Source organism: Alexandromys fortis, unplaced genomic scaffold (genome assembly GCF_014885135.2).
Source record: "Alexandromys fortis isolate MF-2015 unplaced genomic scaffold, M_Fortis_MF-2015_v1.1 scaffold_57, whole genome shotgun sequence".
In the NCBI taxonomy this organism is placed as follows: Eukaryota; Metazoa; Chordata; class Mammalia; order Rodentia; family Cricetidae; genus Alexandromys; species Alexandromys fortis.
Window position 1 is genome coordinate 4,509,037 of NW_026067941.1, and position 18,368 is coordinate 4,527,404.

Sequence of the window (18,368 nt, forward strand, 5' to 3'; positions counted from 1 at the left end):
TGTTGAGAGTCGTTCTATTGAGAGAACCTGCCTCACACCCAATTAGCTGTTATCTGTTAGCGGAACCCGCCTCACATTCCAGCTATCCAGGGAACTAGGTGTGGCAACTCGTGACTGCTTGGCCTACCTGACCGAATGTAACCTCCTGGCCTACGTGAGCGGGACCACGTGACAAGAGTCCAGGCCCCTGTGCCCCCCCCCCATTCCTTACCCTATATAAACTGTAACCCGTCCCTAATAAACGGAGGCTGTGACAAACTTAGCATGGCCTTCTCCTTATTTCCTAGCCCATTCTCTTCCAGATAGTACCCCCTGTGACCCTGGAGTAACTGATTGCAGGGTGGGTTACAAACCCCTAGACTGAGTGACCCACCAAACGCAATCGACATTGCTAAAATTAGTCTTTGGTGGGAGAGACTGGATATTTTTTGGAATGGGCTACATTGCAGCATAGAAGGAGGCAGTTATTTAAAACTGCATGCAGCAAATTTAAATAGTGTAAAATATTTTGCCTCCAGGAAAGACATAATATACATAAACACATACACAAGACACACATACTTCCATACATACATACATACATACATGTATATGTATATTAAGCTGAACAGTCAGCAGGCTCCTAATTTGGCTTGGCCCATATTCTGTGCTCCCTGGGGAAAAATGGAAGTATTTTGCAACCTCTTCTCACACCTTAGCCTCCCATGACATTTGCCTCCAAACACTTATATTCTACCTCCTTTTTAAAAGGTGGTAATTTTGTACATGGCAGCGACTAACAAATGTGAGGGAGAAGTGATAGAGGGCCTGGTTTAAACAACAAACACAAGGTTGTTAGTGCAAATGTGCTCTTCATCAATAATTGAGCATTTGCAGTGGAAACTTTAAAACACGAGACATCCAGTAGCAAAGATTGCCGGTAAAACATTTGAAATCCAGAATTCATCCCACATCAGATACCTTATGAATGACCCTTGTAAGACCGTCCAGTTATATTTTTAGCCCATATTAAATTTGTGCCTCCACTAGCATGTGTGAAGGATGGAAAGGGGAATTTTTCTTAAAATCCCACTGGAGACAGAACTCTTAAGCAAACCTGGTATATCATTCAACATGAATTCATTCTTTCACTCTAGGGCTTATGGTCTTATGAACAGAGGTACACAGGTAGTGGAGTCATGTCGACTGTCCAATTGCATGGACATTTTCTGGGAAACTGACTTGTGAATAGACAGATGTACACAAGAACCTGTGTGTTGCTATAGAAACACACACATGCAAATGCCTTGGTTGAGGAGAGCAATAGAAAACTGGGTATATCAGATGACAATGGATGCTAACTCCCTGATGAAGATACTACTGAACCTGATAGAGACTCTTTTCATGGAGAAAGCCTAGAATATGCAGTAGTTTAGAGTTACTGAAGCTCAGAGTTCTAGGGCTTTATATAAGAGGGTATTTTGGGTCAGGAACTACTGATATACATGACAAAATTGATTGATCAGTTATACAAAGATGAGCTTTTCTGTTACTGTCTTCATATGCTCTTTTAAATATTATTTGTGAGTGTCTTTTAATTAAAATATTTATATCATCTTACTTTAATTCTAAATAACTTTGAGGTGTTAGGGGCTCCTTTGCTGTTAGGCCAGGTAATATATCAAGGTAAATGTATCCATGATGTGGTTAGAAATGGCAGAAATAAGAGAAATCTCCCTTGATCATCTGTTGAAGGAGAGAGGGCCTGCTTTTTTGGTCTCGGCTGCCTGGCTAGCTTACAACCAAAATAATCACACAGAAACTGTATTCATTCAAAGCACTGCCTGGCCCATTAGTTCTAACCTCTTATTGGCTAACTTTCACATCTTGATTAACCCATTTCTATTAAATCTGTGTATCACCATGTGACTGTGGCTTCATGGCATCTCCATGGCGGCTCTCTCTGACTGCCCTTCTTCCCAGCAACCAGTTCTGTCTACTCCGCTTACCTAAGTACTGCCCTATTAAGAGACCAAGGCAGTTTCTTTATTCAACCAATGAAAGCAACACATAGACAGAACCTGCTACACCAAGAATCTTGATGTGATTCTGAATATTTGCTTGTGTAACATCACAAACAATTGAAAGAAGAAATGTGAAGGAGAAGAAAGCCCATTAAAGCTTAGACATCACACTGGTTTGTGTCCACCTTCACCTGAGATAATGTGCCAAGCCCAAAACACTGCTTTGTGGTAGCGATCAATCTCCATCTCAGAATCCCAAGGGCAAGTAGCCAGAAAGTCAGTTCTGGAAGCATGCCAATGCTAAGGCTGCCCAAAGGCTGTGTGCTTCACATCCAAGCAGAGGATGACACACATGCTTTCAGAGTTGTGGGAAAATATCACATCTTGAACTCCAATCTGCAAGTTTTCTATTCAGGAAGACAATAGAAATTTGTTTATATGTCTGTCAAGGGAAATTGTGCATAGAATTTCTTTGTTTTTTGATACTTGCTTGACAAAGAGCGTTTACCATAACCTGGAGAGTTACTGTGACATCTAGGAATCACAATGCTTGACCAGGTTGTTCAAGTAGACAATAATGGTGGCTGTGAGAATTGACACTACTGACTCTCTAGCTTCTGATTGAAAACATTTTTTGGGAACTCCAAAAGCATGTATCCATGCTGGAAATGTTGCCTATGTTTACCTAAATTTTGACAGATAATTGATTTTATTTTGCAAAATTTGGAGAAACAATGCCTGCCCACAGCAGATACATTGGGTTCTGTGTATGTGGAACACTAGATCAACTGTTCTGTCATTGACTTCCATTTCAAATATAATAGACAATGACCAAATAACAAAGCAGGTCACTTCCCAGTTGACTGAATCTATTTTTGCACGGACAGAAATAATTCTCTTGGCTATGTCATGATTTTGCTATTTCAGTAACCCCTCCAAGAACACATCAAATCTGTATTTCAATCCAATCGATGTTGCAAAAATCAGTGGTTATTTCAGTTCAAAAATGAATTGAGCATGACTCAGGATTGTCAGTCTCTACTTGCTGCTCCAGCATAACTAGGCTACCCTTCTATGGACACCCATGGAATCAAAAAGTAGATATGTATACGTAAGATAACTTGTAAGCAACTTAAATAATGAATTCAATGCAGGTTTAATTGCCTCGAATCACATTGATGCCACTTGGCCCCTGGCTTGTAACTTGCTTCTCTAAGGATTCTAGGAATATCATTCTGAGTGATGGAATCTAGTAAATGCCAAGGAGGTACAGAGTCAGGTGCTCTGTGGGGTCACCTCACTCACGCCCCTGACTCAGGCCTTTGAAGAATTTCAGAACCCTCCTGCCAAACTTATCCCTGTGAGCAGCTTGGTGGCTGAGCAATGACATTTCTATTCAAACAAACTGTCAACAGAGCTAAAATAATTGAGTGGCCTTTGCTCTTTGGAATATGTAATGAAAAACAAGTAATCTAGAGATGTTTTCCTCTCCCTGCCTTTTAGACTTATAATTGTGCGGCACTAAGAAAGACAAGGATTTGTTATCTCAGATGAGGGACTCCATTAGCATCTGAACTGAATTAATTGAGCAGTATGTCCACACATTATTAGATACTGCATTCTTCTGAGAGGGCGCAGAAAAGAGAAGCATAGAAAATAACAAAACAAAAAAGCCCTCAGTACCCCTATACGTATCATTAGGGTAAGATTCCTACCTGTTTCTCTGTTAACTACCATCCTACATTGTAATCTAATGACTCATAAATTACTTTCTCTAATTACAACTTAGCTTACTTCTTAACTGCTAACAGAAAGTAGAGAGGACAGTAGCATTGGTGAAGAAGATGGTGTCAGGCTGTTTTGCTGTACAAATGCAAAGTAACTGTTTATATAGCATTCTCTACATGGCTGTCTGGAAAGGGTAGACATTTTGTGTCTCTCTACAAAAATAATCATTGCCCCTGGAAAGTAAGCGTGAATCAAAGACAAATCTAGGAAGAACAGGCATGCCTTAGTAGGAAGGTGCTTTCACAAGACAGAGCCAAGATTTTCTTTCATGTACATGGTCATTAGTCACACACTCCACATATTGGGGTGCTGACTTACATGTGTCTCCTCTCAGGGTAGCTTTTTTTGTTCTCACAGAGCTACCCTTAGTTTGGAGTGGTTTTACGTCAGTTGAAGTTGGATCTTGACAGGCACTTATGGCCCTACTGAAACTGATATGACTTTCAAATAAAACATATTCTACTGGCCACAAATCACGACTATCCTGAAAAAAGTTAGTATTCCATATAGGATTATTCTTGCAATTTCGTTTTGAATCTGAAAGAGTGTGGAGTGAATCTTCCTTGATAGAGTTGCAATGTATAATAAGTATCAGAAGTTCTAGTGACCCTTCCTTTTTGGGTTCTAATATCAGTGATACGGTCACTTACTTATCCTATGGTTATAAGTTTTGCGGTTCCCAAGTATTCTGACTGTAGGTGACCTTTCTGATTCAAGCTGATATGCACAGTCTAAATTTGTGTGCATGCTTCTCCATAAATCAGAATGTCCTTGTCTTAGGACCTTTGGGTTGTTATTATAAAATATCAAAGTCTGGGCACATTATATGAGAAAGAAGTTTATTAGTTCAAAGTCTGGATATCTAAGAGCCTGGAACCAGCCTCTTACATGTGTCTCCTCTCAGGGTAGCTTCCTTTGTTCTCACAGAGCTACCCTTAGTTTGGAGAGTCTGGGGAGTCTCACTAAGTACCCATGGCAGGAATACGTATAGCATGGAGAGGTCATATCGAGAGAGAGAGAGAGGAAAAAAAAACAAGAGACAAAGAAGGGGGCAGGCTCCTTTTAACAATTTACATACATGAGAATTTGTCCACCTCTAAAGAACTTAACAACTCTGACAGACTAGCTTGAGTCATACCATAAGGTCAGCCCTGACCCAGTCTCCTAAGAGGTCCTCTACGTTTTGCAAGTCTTATCATTGCAGGTGTATCTGAGTCCAGCAGAAACCCATTGCTATTCCCAGATTCTTGCTTCCAGAGGAAAAAATGGTCCAGGAGTAGAAGGACAGGGGTAGAATCAGAGATAATTTCTTGGGAAGGAAAGAAAGATCTTCCAAGAGAGGAAGGGGCTCAAAGCTGAGAGCAAGTTTGGAAGCTCAGTGCTGCCTGTGCCCTGGGTACTTGGACCCTTATAGCTCATTTGTGCAGTATGTTCTTTTTGATAATTTCTCTAGTTCATACTGTCTTTCATCGGTGCAATTTCTAGTTTTTCTGTTCACCAAACGATTTCCTTCATATACTCATTTGACTTCACTTTCCAGCATGCTCTTCTGCCGTACCACCACTTTTGAGAAGCATTACACCAAGTTCCAATTTTCAGCACACGGAGATTTAGACAAACAGCATCAAAATACCAGCATCCATCTCCTACAGATCATAAGCTCCAACAGATCATGGAGCTCTCATCAACTCTTCCTCTTGCTAGGCGCAAAAATCTCCTGACATACACAGTCTCTCTAGGTTAATTTTCTTTTTCTTTTCTTTTTTTTTTTTTTTGTAATATGCCACAGTTTTTATTGCGACGTGGCCACTTTTGTGAGGGTAGGGAATTTTATCTCAAAACAATGTTCCATTTAAGGCTCTTTTATACAGAAATTGTCACCATGACTGATACTTAAAATATCTGTAGTGTTTCAAGACTCATATGGTAAACATAAAACTCCTACATTTATTCAGTAGTGTATTCTCAATGGGAGACCAAAGACATCAACACAGCTATTTCTTTGAAGAAAATATGCAGGTAAGAGGAATGAACACTGAGGTATTAGGACAAATCAATGACAGGTAATGAAACTTAATTGGCATTCTTTTTAAGGGATTAAGCGTATTTAAAAAAAAAAGTGCTCTTAACGCATAGTGTTAAATCTGTGCTGCCAGGTCACAGAAACAGGCTGGCCAAGGCAGGTGAGGGCACAAACGCTCCAGCCTCGGGAACTGTAGTCAAGTGCAACTATAAATAATACTGAAGAAAGGTTCGCCATATGACCAGTGGATAATACTTTCAAGGCATTCAATTAGCTTACCCTTTGTAGTACTCTACGCTATTCACATTGACAACACAGCCATTGTAGTGCTCACTGCGAGGAAGGCATGGAACCAGCTGTTTTGGCTAAAATAAGACGGGGAAGGCATTCCTTGGGTTCTACATAAAAGTAACCATATTAAACAGCCTAATGGCAATCACTGACAGGCTTCTTAAATTCATTCATTCATTCACTGTGTTGAAAGGGCCCAGTGCAAAGGGAATAAACAAAAACCAAAACCCAATACGATTCCAGTGGACTGAGCTGGAGAAATGGAAGCCCCTTAACATCGAATGGCACTTGGCTATTGCTTTATAGCGGCTTTCCCTCAAGGGAAACCACGACACTGCCTCCCAGTTTCTCTCCCAGTGTCAAGCGGTCCTTAATATCGTCCAAGCCATTCACTTGCCACTCATGTTTAATACCTGTAAATTTCTTTTTAATGGCATCTTTAGAGCTAGCATAAATCATCTTGCTTTTTAGCGGTGCACTCTCAGGAGCCCAGAATATAAATACTAGGTCTTCTTTCTTAGACTCTTTTGTTTCGTATGTGGCATCGTACAAAGCTTATCGGCAATCATTCAGAGGTAGCAACTTCAGAAAAGATGTGTAGGGGTCCTCTACAGTCTCGCCAATGTCACCCACCAAGATCTGCTTTGCTTCCTCTACAATTATCTGTCTTTTGTCATCGCTCAGGCAGAAGAGAACCGCTTTCTTTCTCTTTTTGATCTCCTCTTGTGTGGAAGACTTTCTTACTTTCATATCATTAAAGACTTTGATGACTTCGTCATTCACTGTGACTCCAGATGCCATAGTGCCCGCGGCTGAGGCTGCGGCGGCGGCTCGGGCTCCGGCTCGGTGGCACTCTAGGTTAATTTTCTTACGGTCCTATTTTATATGCCATCACTCTGTTTTCTCTAAAGACGCACAGAGGAAATGTTTCTCCATTTCTTTCCCCTAAAAAGAGCTCAATATTTTGCTGTGTAGACTCTGTAGAGGAACAGTTCCTAGATTTTTCTTGGTCATAGCTCCATTTCTACTTTGCCTGTCGAGTCCGTTGAGTCTTATGGGAACTTCCATTATAGATCAGTATTTCTCAAAGTGAAATATTATTGTGAACCACTTTCACAACTTGTGAAAATGCAGATTCTGATTCAGTCAGGATTAGAGTTTCATACTTTATGCTTTCATCAAGTTAACACCCAGATTAGCATCCAAGCTAACTCTAAGCCCAGTGTTGATAGACCACGCTCTGAATGCAAGGCTGAGGATGGCAATTTATCTAGCCAGGACAAAACCCAGCCTCACTAGCTCTTAGAATAATGTTTATACCATGACCTTTCTATTTCTCTGTATTCAATAATTTGCATTTTAAAGACAGTCATTCATTATTGCTCTTGTCCCTGTAACCTGCAGAATGTCCCTATGATACAAACCTTATCACCATCATCAATGTCTTTAATCATGGTGAAAAAAGAAGTAGGGGCCTAAACAGGCTGTCCTGTCATGAGCTTTTATCTCCATTTTATTGTCTCTTTGTTTTCTCATCTAGCCCATGAATTTCCCTTGTCCTTTTTGTAGGTAATAAATTGTTGTTCAAGAGCTGATATAGTAACTGGTCTGTGGTAGATTTTCAATAACTCTTTCCAAAGATCGAGGAATCTTGCCTCCACGTTTCCTGAACACCAGGTGTGTACAAGAGCAGGGTCTTTCTTCCGTATTTGCTCTGGCTTTGGGATCCTCTCATCACCTGAATAACAGGGCCAAGAGTGTCCTGGTTATGCGGCAGCTTGCTCATTCTGCTCTTTGTCTGTTACTTTTCACCAAAATAAACCACTGTCATTTGAAATTTATGACACTTCTTTATGCCCACTGTCCATCACTGTCTGGATTCTTTATTTAAATTATAATAGGACTTATTATGTCTTCTAAGTCACTCGGCAGGCATTGCTATGCATGAGGGTGACACATGCCATTATCCAGCTTCAAAGACATTAGACTTCTTAATGCTAACAACCTTGACTACATTCTGCCTCAGCCACCTGCTTGTATGGTTGCTGATTCCCTTAGGGATTATTATTAGCGTCTGCTACATCAAATTGTTTAGCTGATCACAGTATAAACTCAGAATTCATAAAGTTAAAGCCTATCTTTATGGACTAGAAAGTGAAAACATTCATATAATCCAACCCAGACATATTTAACAACTAAAAATGGCCTTCCAGAAATTTCCATAAGTATAATTCATCTTAAATTGAAGCATGCTAAATCTTTATTCTAGCATAGAATTTTGTATGTTCATCCCTATCTTATTTTATTTAATACAATAATATGACACATATTAACATACAACAGGTTCATCTTTTCAAATAGTTACCTAACATTCTACTTTATATATGAATTATGATTTATTTGATTCCTTCATTCTCTATTAGAAAACATTTAAATTGTCTACAATATTGGAAGATACTCTGGTTCCTCAAACATTTTGTGCTGATTCTCTCCTATTTTCTCCTTATTGACTACAAAATATCTTCCTAGAAGTTAAAGATAGGATCAAATTATATATGATGTACTAGATTACATTTTTTGAAAGTTGGAACACTTAGTTCTCTCACAACATGGCCACTCCATTACCAATAAAATTCATTTATCATATCAAATTTATCAATATGTTGAATAGATCAGAATTCAGTTTTATTTGAATCCATTTAAATGCCGATGAAATTTTAAATATATTTTTACACATAGAAATATTTGAATAAGACATCAATGTTTACCTAAACAATAATGGGAAAATGTTTGGATTTTGTTTCTGCTGCCTCAGGCTTTAGGAATTTAATTTCTTTGGCAGGTAATTCCAGCTGCTAGAACTTTTAATGCAAAAGAAATAATCTCTAGGCTACAATAAAACTGTCATAACTGTTTCTTTTATGACATAGCTGACTCATAAGGACATTTTGGAGCCAAATTTCTCCATATACATTGCACATAAAAATATCTCTATATCGCTTCAAATATATGAGTCTAATAAGTCTCTTTTTACTCTCTGATTCTCTCCAACACTGCACTGAGAATCATACTTTAATTAGACTGAGTCAACATTTAATTTTCACTTGTTTTCAACTACTGCATTCAACGAAGCAGAGAATTCATTCTTCTCAAAAACCACAAGGAAACACAAAGGCACAATACATGCTCCTCAGAAGCTTGAGCACTCTCTTGGGATGCACTAGCTTGAGGCCTGAAGTACATGGCTGGGACTAGCTGGGCCCAGAGAGTCTCGTCAACACCCTACCTTTCTCCATGAGACCCCTTTCTCATTTCTTTTTCTCCTCTGATTGCCTCCACTAATGTTGATCATTTATACTTCTCTTTCTTGTGAAGCTGCCACTTTTGTGTCCTGTTAGTCACAGAGATCACATGAGGCTTTGGACTTGACAATAGCCCTCTATTTTGAGTCTTTGCTCCCCCCACCCACCCAGTACTCCTCACTTTCTCCCCTTTTAATTCTTTACAGATGTGATCTACCCTCTGAATCTCAGAGGCAAACTGCAGGGCTGCCTCCCTAAAATTTCCTCCTTTGTTAGGGATGTGAATGGGGAAGTCAGACATTCTACTGTGAGAAGCATTTGAAAGGGCTGCCCTCCATAGCTGGCTCATTATCACCAACTATTGAAGCTCCTGTTTTAATGTCAAGGTCCTTCTTATTTTTTCTGGGTTAATTTCTATGCTTTTTTTTTTCTCTTAAGAGTAACGTATTTTAGTCAGATTGGTTTCTGAGGGTATCGAGCCTATCCAGCTACTTCTGACTTTCACATCATTGTATCATTTTATGGCCAGGGCTTCTCTCCCATCATCCACTTCTCTCCTAACCCTACCATCTTCTTCATATATTTTCCACCACTAGGGCTGGGTCAAATTTCATTTTCTCAAGTCTCTAGACAGTGACATTGGCTTCTACTTCCCTGGAGACATCTGTACAGTTTATTCACTTAATGACTTCCAGTGACAGGCCACCTGGAGCAGCAAGAGATAATTCAGACCAGATGAACTAGCAGAGAAATTAGACTTCTGTATCTTGAGGTATTTATGCTTCTTTACAATTTACATGCATCAACTCTAATTTTCAATACAGCATGAGTCTGCTTCTAATTTTCTCATGTGTTGTGATGCCTCAAGGATCTGGAAAGTTCTATGATGGTTGTTAGTATTCCTATCCAATGCTTTGGGAGAACCTCTTGTGTCTCTTATCAAGCATTCCGTGTATCACTCACTCATTCTTTGTAATTGAACCCGACATTTCTGATATGGTCTGACTGGTTCAGAGCATCATGATGCTATTACAATGTTCTGAAATCCCTTCTCTTTGTGGAGTTGAAGCTGGGTGGAACTTCAGCAATCATTTCATGATCTTGTTTGTTCACTCAATAGATTATACGTTTGTCACTTCAAATATTCTCAAATATATCTTTTTCAGTCATCAAGCCCTCTGCCTTGACCCTAAGCAAACACTGATCTATCTGCTTTTTGTCACTATTGATCACCTTTCTTTTTATAGTTTCATATAAATGGAATTATGAATATTTATCGTCTATCACAGGGGCTTTCTTCTTCAGCAGATGTTTGTTCTTTAAAGGAAGTCAGGTGACACCAAGACTATGCTCCTACAATTGATTTCTCAAGCCTAAATTCAAGAGATTTGTCCTTTTTAATTCACCTTGTTTTTCAGTCCAGTGTTCCTGAGTACCAGAAGGATTTGCAATCCCGAATCTGACACCCACAACATGAGTTTGCTGTACTTTGGAGCCAAGAGCTTTCTAAAGATTTGATAAACACATCTCAATGGATGGTCAGTAGTACTGTACTAGATCCTATAATAGGTCTACCATTGGCTTTACTGGAACCCCATGCTGGTTTTGATAGTGGCTGAACTAAGTTACATCTCTTATAGTAGTGTGATCCTCACACTATTATCCTCACCAGCATTTGTTGTAACTCAATATCTTGATGATAACCAGTTTTTACTGAAACAAGATAGAATCTCAATGTAGTTTTGATTTACATTTCTCTGATGATGGCAGATGCGGAAGATTTGAAGAAATCAATTTTTAAGAGACAACAAGAAAAGAAGTCTCTCCTCCATAAGTATTCTTCTGTTGAGTCAGAGGAAGTCAACAAAGTTGGATTTAGAAAAATCTCTCCTGTGGTTTCATGGGGTGTTGTGTTGAAATTGCTGATAAAATGCAGTATTCTGTGGAGATATTTTGGCATCTCTTTATGAATCCTAATTTTAGTGAAAGTAGTAATTCATCTTGACAGTAAGGTATTTAATTGTTTCATTTGATCAAATACAAAAATATTAGTTTTTACTGAACAGTGGTGGCACACGCCTTTAATCTCAGCACTCAGGAGGCAGAGGCAGGTGAATCTACAAGAGCTAGTTCCAGGACAGGTTCCAAAGCTACAAAGAAACACTGTCTCAAAACAAACAAACAAATAAACAAACAAAAATATTGGTTTCCTAGACATTTATTTTACTATTTCAAATACTTGAAATGATTTAAGATTTATCTTGCGGGGGGCAGGGAGTTCACTATTATAGCAGAGAAGAAAGACAAGAAGACTGTATAGTCAGGACAATGGAACCAGGTAAGAGCCATGACATCACTTTCCTCATCTAAGTGTTAGTGATAGCATAGGATTAGAGTCTGACCATAATATGCAGTGTAACATACCATGAATACACGCTACCCTAGTTTGTAGAAAGCATGGTTTTCACACCTTCAGCCCCCCTCCCTGGCCCATCACCAGCCTGGAGCCCTACACCTACCTTACAATCTTGCCCTAATATTTTACCTTTGTTATCTAGGATCTCTAAAATATGTTTTCCACCCATGACCACCTTATCAATGTTTAAAAAACTGCATGTTTATTTTGTAAGGGTGAGAGATCTTCATTCAGTATTGATTTTTGTTATTCTATTACATATGTTTTTATTATTATGTTATATTAGTATTATATAATCTCATCATCATTATTATATAGTACAGTCAGTATTATATAATCTTTATTTAGTAGGCTTCAGGTGCATGCACTCAGTACACATCATAATCTCAGTCGGTTGGTTCTCATTGGAATTTTAAACATAACCAAATGATGGTCCTTTTAATTCTTTGCGTTACTTTATATATCTAGCTTTAGCAGATTTGATATATGCAAAATCATAAAGACTATTACTAGTAAATATTTCTTCATACATAGAACATGGGAAAAAGAAAGTTCAATAAATAGATCAGAACTCACTAGAATATATTTGTATTTTTGGATCTTAATAATATGTCAACTTACTTTGTGTCAACAGGTCTGCTAAATTCTGACAAGTATGGTGCCTCAGTCTAGGGTGGACCACACACTGTACCATTGTGAACTTCCTCTAGTGCCATAGAATCGCCTTTGTACTGGTGAAATAATAATAATAGAAATTTTTTTCCAGAGGATCTAAGTTTCTTTTTTTTTAAATAGACGATGCTAAATGTTTTTTTCTTTTTTCTTTTTTTAATTAATTAATTTATTTATTAAAGATTTCTGTCTCTTCCCCACTGCCGCCTCCCATTTCCCTCCCCCTTCCCCAATCAAGTCTCCCTCCCTTGTCAGCCCAAAGAGCAATCAGGGTTCCCTGCCCTGTGGGAAGTCCAAGGACCACCCACCTCCATCTAGGTCTAGTAAGGTGAGCATCCAAACTGCCTAGGCTCCCACAAAGCCAATACGTGCAGTAGGATCAAAAACCCATTGCCATTGTTCTTGAGTTCTCAGTAGTCCTCATAGTCTGCTATGTTCAGCGAGACCGGTTTTATCCCAGGTTTTTTCAGACCCAGGCCAGCTGGCCTTGGTGAGTTCCAGATAGAACATCCCCATTGTCTCAGTGTGTGGGTACACCTCTCGTGGTCCTGAGTTTCTTGCTCGTGCTCTCTCTCCTTCTGCTCCTGATTTGGACCTTGAGATTTCTGTCTGGTGCTCCAATGTGGGTCTCTGTCTCTGTCTCCTTTCATCGCCTGATGAAGGTTAATATTCAGGGGGATGCATATATGTTTTTCTTTGGGTTCTCCTTCTTATTTAGCTTCTCTAAGATCATGAATTATAGGCTCAATGCCCTTTACTTATGGCTAGAAACCAAATATGAGTGAGTATAGATGCCCTTCAATTGAAGAATGGATGAAGAAAGTATGGAATATATACATATTAGAGTACTACTCAGCAGTAAAAAACAAGGACTTCTTGAAGTTTGCAGGCAAATGGATGGAAATAGAAAACACTATCCTGAGTGAGGTAAGCCAGACCCAAAAATAGAAATATTTTAAAAGGAAACAAAATCATCTTTACCAGTATCTTCAAATTCTGGTCTGTACAATGATAAATACATGGATAATTATTATTTTGTTTTCTGTTTCTGGATGACATAAATCAGTGGCTTCATAAATTGATTCCATTTCTGAAACTATAGATAAATATGAGGGCTTGGTAATATCCCTAGCTCCTATAATATGATGCGATCACAGCTTCTTTAGCCCAGGCTCCTAAGTAAGGCGTTCAAAAACTTTTGACAAACTACTTCAAATTATTACTTTGTTCTCTTTAGTATGTTAGCCCTAGATACACAGCATTTTACAAGGAAGTGACTAGGTCCACGCACAGGATATATTCCTTTTCCTTCGGGTGACATTTGCCTGTTCTCCAGGATGAGAAATCAAACCCTAGCTTGTCACCCAGCCCTCTGGGCATGTCTTGTCCAGCTCGGATCTTCACTGCTGTCCTCACTGCAGAGGTGTTTTAGGCTGATACGCGAAGCTTTAGTTCATTCTTTCCCTTTGTCTGCTATATTTCATTGTATAGTAACACATTTAACTGTGTTCATGTTGAAAGAAAAGTTGTTCCAAATTTTTATTATTTAATATTTTGTAAGTGGGATAATGCTGGTGTACTCATGCTTCACATATTTCCCCAGGCACCCAGGCTATAAAACCTCAGTGTAATAATCGTTACATTTATATACTTTCAATTTCATAGATCATCATTTTTACCACTCATCTGAAATATTAGCTCCATCTCATATTTGAGTTTCTATTTCATCTGGAATTATCTTTCCTATCATGGGAGACTTGATCCAATCTCATCTTTTCCAAGTACATAAGCATCGTGTCAGCATCATGTATTGAATTAGCTCTCACCACCGTACTGATTCACAGTGTCCATATGTTTCTAAACTGTTAGCTCTTTCTCCTTCATCTGTTTTCAATAACATTCATACTGATGCCAAATTGTTATTATTTAACTAGAATTACTCTTACTTAATAGATTTATTTGAAAAAAAGATGTGTTTAAAATATTAAATCTTTCTAGTTTTAAATTTAGCATTTCATTTTTTAACGTTATCTATCTATCTATCTATCTATCTATCTATCTATCTATCTATCTATCTATTTATGTGTGTACCATATGGGTGTGATTATCCAGGAGTCCAGAGAGGGCACTGAATGCCTTGAAGCTAGAATAATACATATAACCAACATGGGTGCCGGGCACCGAACTCATGTTCTTTGGAAGGGCAGTAAGTGTTCTTAGCTGTTAAGCCGTTTCTCTAGCTCCCAAATTGAATATTAGGAACTTTAGCACTGGGGTTGGGGATTTTATTAGGTGATCTATGACTTGGGGACTTCACTGTCAGTCTTGAAAAATTTCATTCAACTTGTATGTATAAGTGTACACATATATGTATTATATATAAAAATCTTGGTAAATAAAAAAATCATTATTGCTTTTTAAGATTTCCTTTCTGTTATTTTTCCTTCCTCCATCCTTCACCTTCTGTGTTGACCTCCTTTTTCCCCTCCAGTACTGAAGCCATCCCCGGAATCACTTGTATTCTGCCAGTCCCTTCTGTAATGCTCCCTTCCGTGTTCCTTTTTAACTTTTCTGGTTTCTGCAGTTGTTTCAGGTTACAATAGTCTTCTCTGGAGACTTGAAGCTGGCGGCCACAAACAAGAGAGAAGCTATGTTATTTGTCTTTCTGGGTCTGAGTTACCACACACAATAGGATCTTTTCTAGTTCCATCCACATACCTGAAAATTGCATTGTTTCTCCTGTTTGCAGTTGAATAGTATCCCATAGTGTATACTTACCACATTTTCATTGTCGATTTCTCAACTGAAGGATATTTAGGTTGTTTTCTTTTTCCAGCTATTGTCAATAGAGTAGCAATGGACTTGACTGAGAAAACACCTGCGGAGTAGGATTCTTGGCCCCTTGGGGGTATGCCAAGGAGTGGTATAGCTGGGTCATGTGGTAGATTTACTTTTGGCTTTTTGAGAATTGGCCACACTGATTTTGTGAGTGACTGGACCAATTTGCAGTCTCACCAACAGTGAATGAGAATTTGCACTCTCCACAGTCCCCCCAGCAACTGTTATCAGTTTTGTTGATCTTCACATTCTGAGCGTGGTAAGATGAAACCTCAAAGTTGTTTGCTTTGCTTTTCCAAAACTGATAAGAATGATGAACATTCTTATTGAACTGTATTTCTTCTTTTAGAGAACTTCCTGTTTACAGTTGTAGCCATTTTTGAATAGGTTATTTGTCTTCCTGACTCTTTATATATTAAAGGTATTAATCTTGTCAGATGTTTGGCTGGAAAATATTCTCTTCCATTCTTTGGGCTTTCTCTTCACCTGATTGACTATTTCTTTAGTGCAGACACTTTTTAGTTTTATGAGGTTGCACTGGGCAATGATTGACCCTAACTCCTGGACAAATCAAGTTCTGGTTAGAAAGTTCTTTTCTATACCTGTATTGTGTATTCTATACCACCTATGTTTTCTTTTGTTTTTAGCAGTCTTAGTGATTCAGATTTTACATAGATGTCTTGGATATATTTGTAGTTACTTTTTGTATAAAATGCTAGAGATGAGTCTAATTTCATTCTTCTAGGTGTAGACTTTGGGTTTTCCCAGCACCATTCGTTGAAGATACTATTTCTTTTCTAGTGTAGTTTTTTAGCATCTTTGTTAGTTATTAGATGACTACAGTTATGTGGACTAATGTTTGGAACTTCTATTTTGTTAAATTGGTTTATATATCAATTTTAAGTCATTACCACACTGTTTTTTATCACTATAAGTTTATATTATATCTTAAAATCTAGAATTGTAATACCTTCAGCATTGCTCTTTCTGTTCAGGATTTCTCTTTCTGGCAATCTTATTTTTTGTTTGTTTGTTCCATATGAATTTTAAGATAGGTTTTTTTCTATTTCTACAAAGATTGTGATAAGGATATTTATTTGGATTGTCTTGAATCTGTAAATTATTCTTAGTAAAATGAACATTTTCACAATATTATGATCCATTAGCATAGAGTAGCTTTCTATTTTCCAATCTCTTTTCAATCTTTCTCTAGAGATTTGAAGTTTTCATTGTAAAGGTCTTTCACATCCTGCATTAGGTTTATTCCTACATATTTTATTTTCTTAAGGCTATGATAAATGGAAGAGTGTCCACAATATCCCTCTCTGGGTATTTGTAGAAAGGCATGTTTTTTGTAAGTTGATTCTGTATCCTAGCACTTCCCTGAAATTGGTGATTATTTGTAGAAGTTTTCTGGTAGAATTTTGGGAATCTCTTATGTAGAATATCATATTTTAACAAATAAGGATAGTTTGACTTTATCTTTCCCTACTAGTATGTATGCCTTTCATTTCCTTTACTTGCCTTATTGCTACAACTGGTGCTTTGAAAGCAGTGTTGAAAGGGAGTAGGGAAAATGGAAGATAAAAAAGATAATGTCTCATTTCTGTTGTCAGTGATATTGCTTCAAGCTTTTATCCATTTAGGATGATGTTGGCTATGGATTCGTCATATATAGATTTACTGTGATGAGGTATATTCCCTCATGTCCTTCTTTCTCAAGGATTTTTATCAGAAGGACATGGTAGATTTCGTCAAAGACTTCCTCTGCATCTATTGAGATGTTTATGTGATCTTTGTTTGTAAGACAATTTATAAATTTATTATATTTATTAAATTGCACTTGTTGAATCATTCCTGAATCTCTGGAATAAAGACGACTTGCTTATGGTAGGTAATCTTTTTGGTATAATATCTGTATTCTGTTTAAATGTATTTTATTGAGGTTCTTGAATTTATGTTCATTAGGGTATTGACCCATTGTTTTATTATTGTTGTTGTTGTTATGTCTTTACATGGTTTGACTGTTAAAGTAATAATGAATTACTAGGTGGAGTTTGGAAGTTTCTTCCCTTTCTAGTTTTTGAATGTTTTAAGAATGACTGGCTTCCAGTCTTCCTTGAAAGTCTGGTAAAATTCTCGTCTGAATCCATCTGGGTCTGGGCTTTTCTTAGTAGGGAGACATTTTATTACTGTTTCAACTTTCTTATATATTATAGGCCTGTTTTGATTGTTGAAGTTTTGTTTGGGCTTAATTTTAATGGTTTGGCAGCAGTTTTTTGTAGATTTTCCAACTTAGTAGAGTAAAAAAAAAATTTAAGTATTCCCTCATGACATTCTGTATTTCTTTGATGTCTGTTGTAATGTTTCCCTGTTCATTTCTGATTTCGCTAATTTGAGCATATCTCTCTTTCATTTTGGTAGTTTGGCCATGGGTTTGTTGATTATGCTAATCTCAAAGAACTAGCTCTTAGACTCATTGTTTTATTAATTTTTCTTCTATTTCATTAATTTTCCCCCTAACTTTTATTATTTCCCACTGTCTACTAGATTTGGGTTTGGTTCATTCTTGTTTTTTTTTTTTAATATTTATTTATTTATTTATTTATTTATTTATTTATTTAGTATGTATACAATGTTCTCTCTGTGTGTATGCCTGCAGGCCAGAAGAGGGCACCAGACCTCATTACAGATGGTTGTGAGCCACCATGTGGTTGCTGGGAATTGAACTCAGGACCTTTGGAAGAGCAGGCAATGCTCTTAACCACTGAGCCATCTCTCCAGCCCCTTGTTTTTTTTTTTTTTTAATAGTAACATCATTAAGTCATTTTGTGCTTTTGATGATTTTTTAAAATGGGAACTTAGAACTATAATTTCCTCTTGTAGGACTGCTTTTAATGTATCCCAGAAGTTTTGATGTATTGTGTTTTAATTTTAATTTAATTCCAGAAAAAATTTCTGTTTCTCTCTTGATTTATTCTTTGACACATTCATTATTCAATAATGAGATTTAATCTACATAACTTTGTATAATT

At 37.6% G+C, this 18,368-nt stretch overlaps 1 pseudogene; it reads right to left on the reverse strand.

Annotated features, from left to right (window-relative positions):
• Nucleotides 1-5,586: 5,586 nt before the first annotated feature.
• On the reverse strand, nt 5,587-6,953 carry LOC126505261 (cofilin-2-like; annotated as a pseudogene).
• Between the last annotated feature and the right edge of the window lie 11,415 nt (nt 6,954-18,368).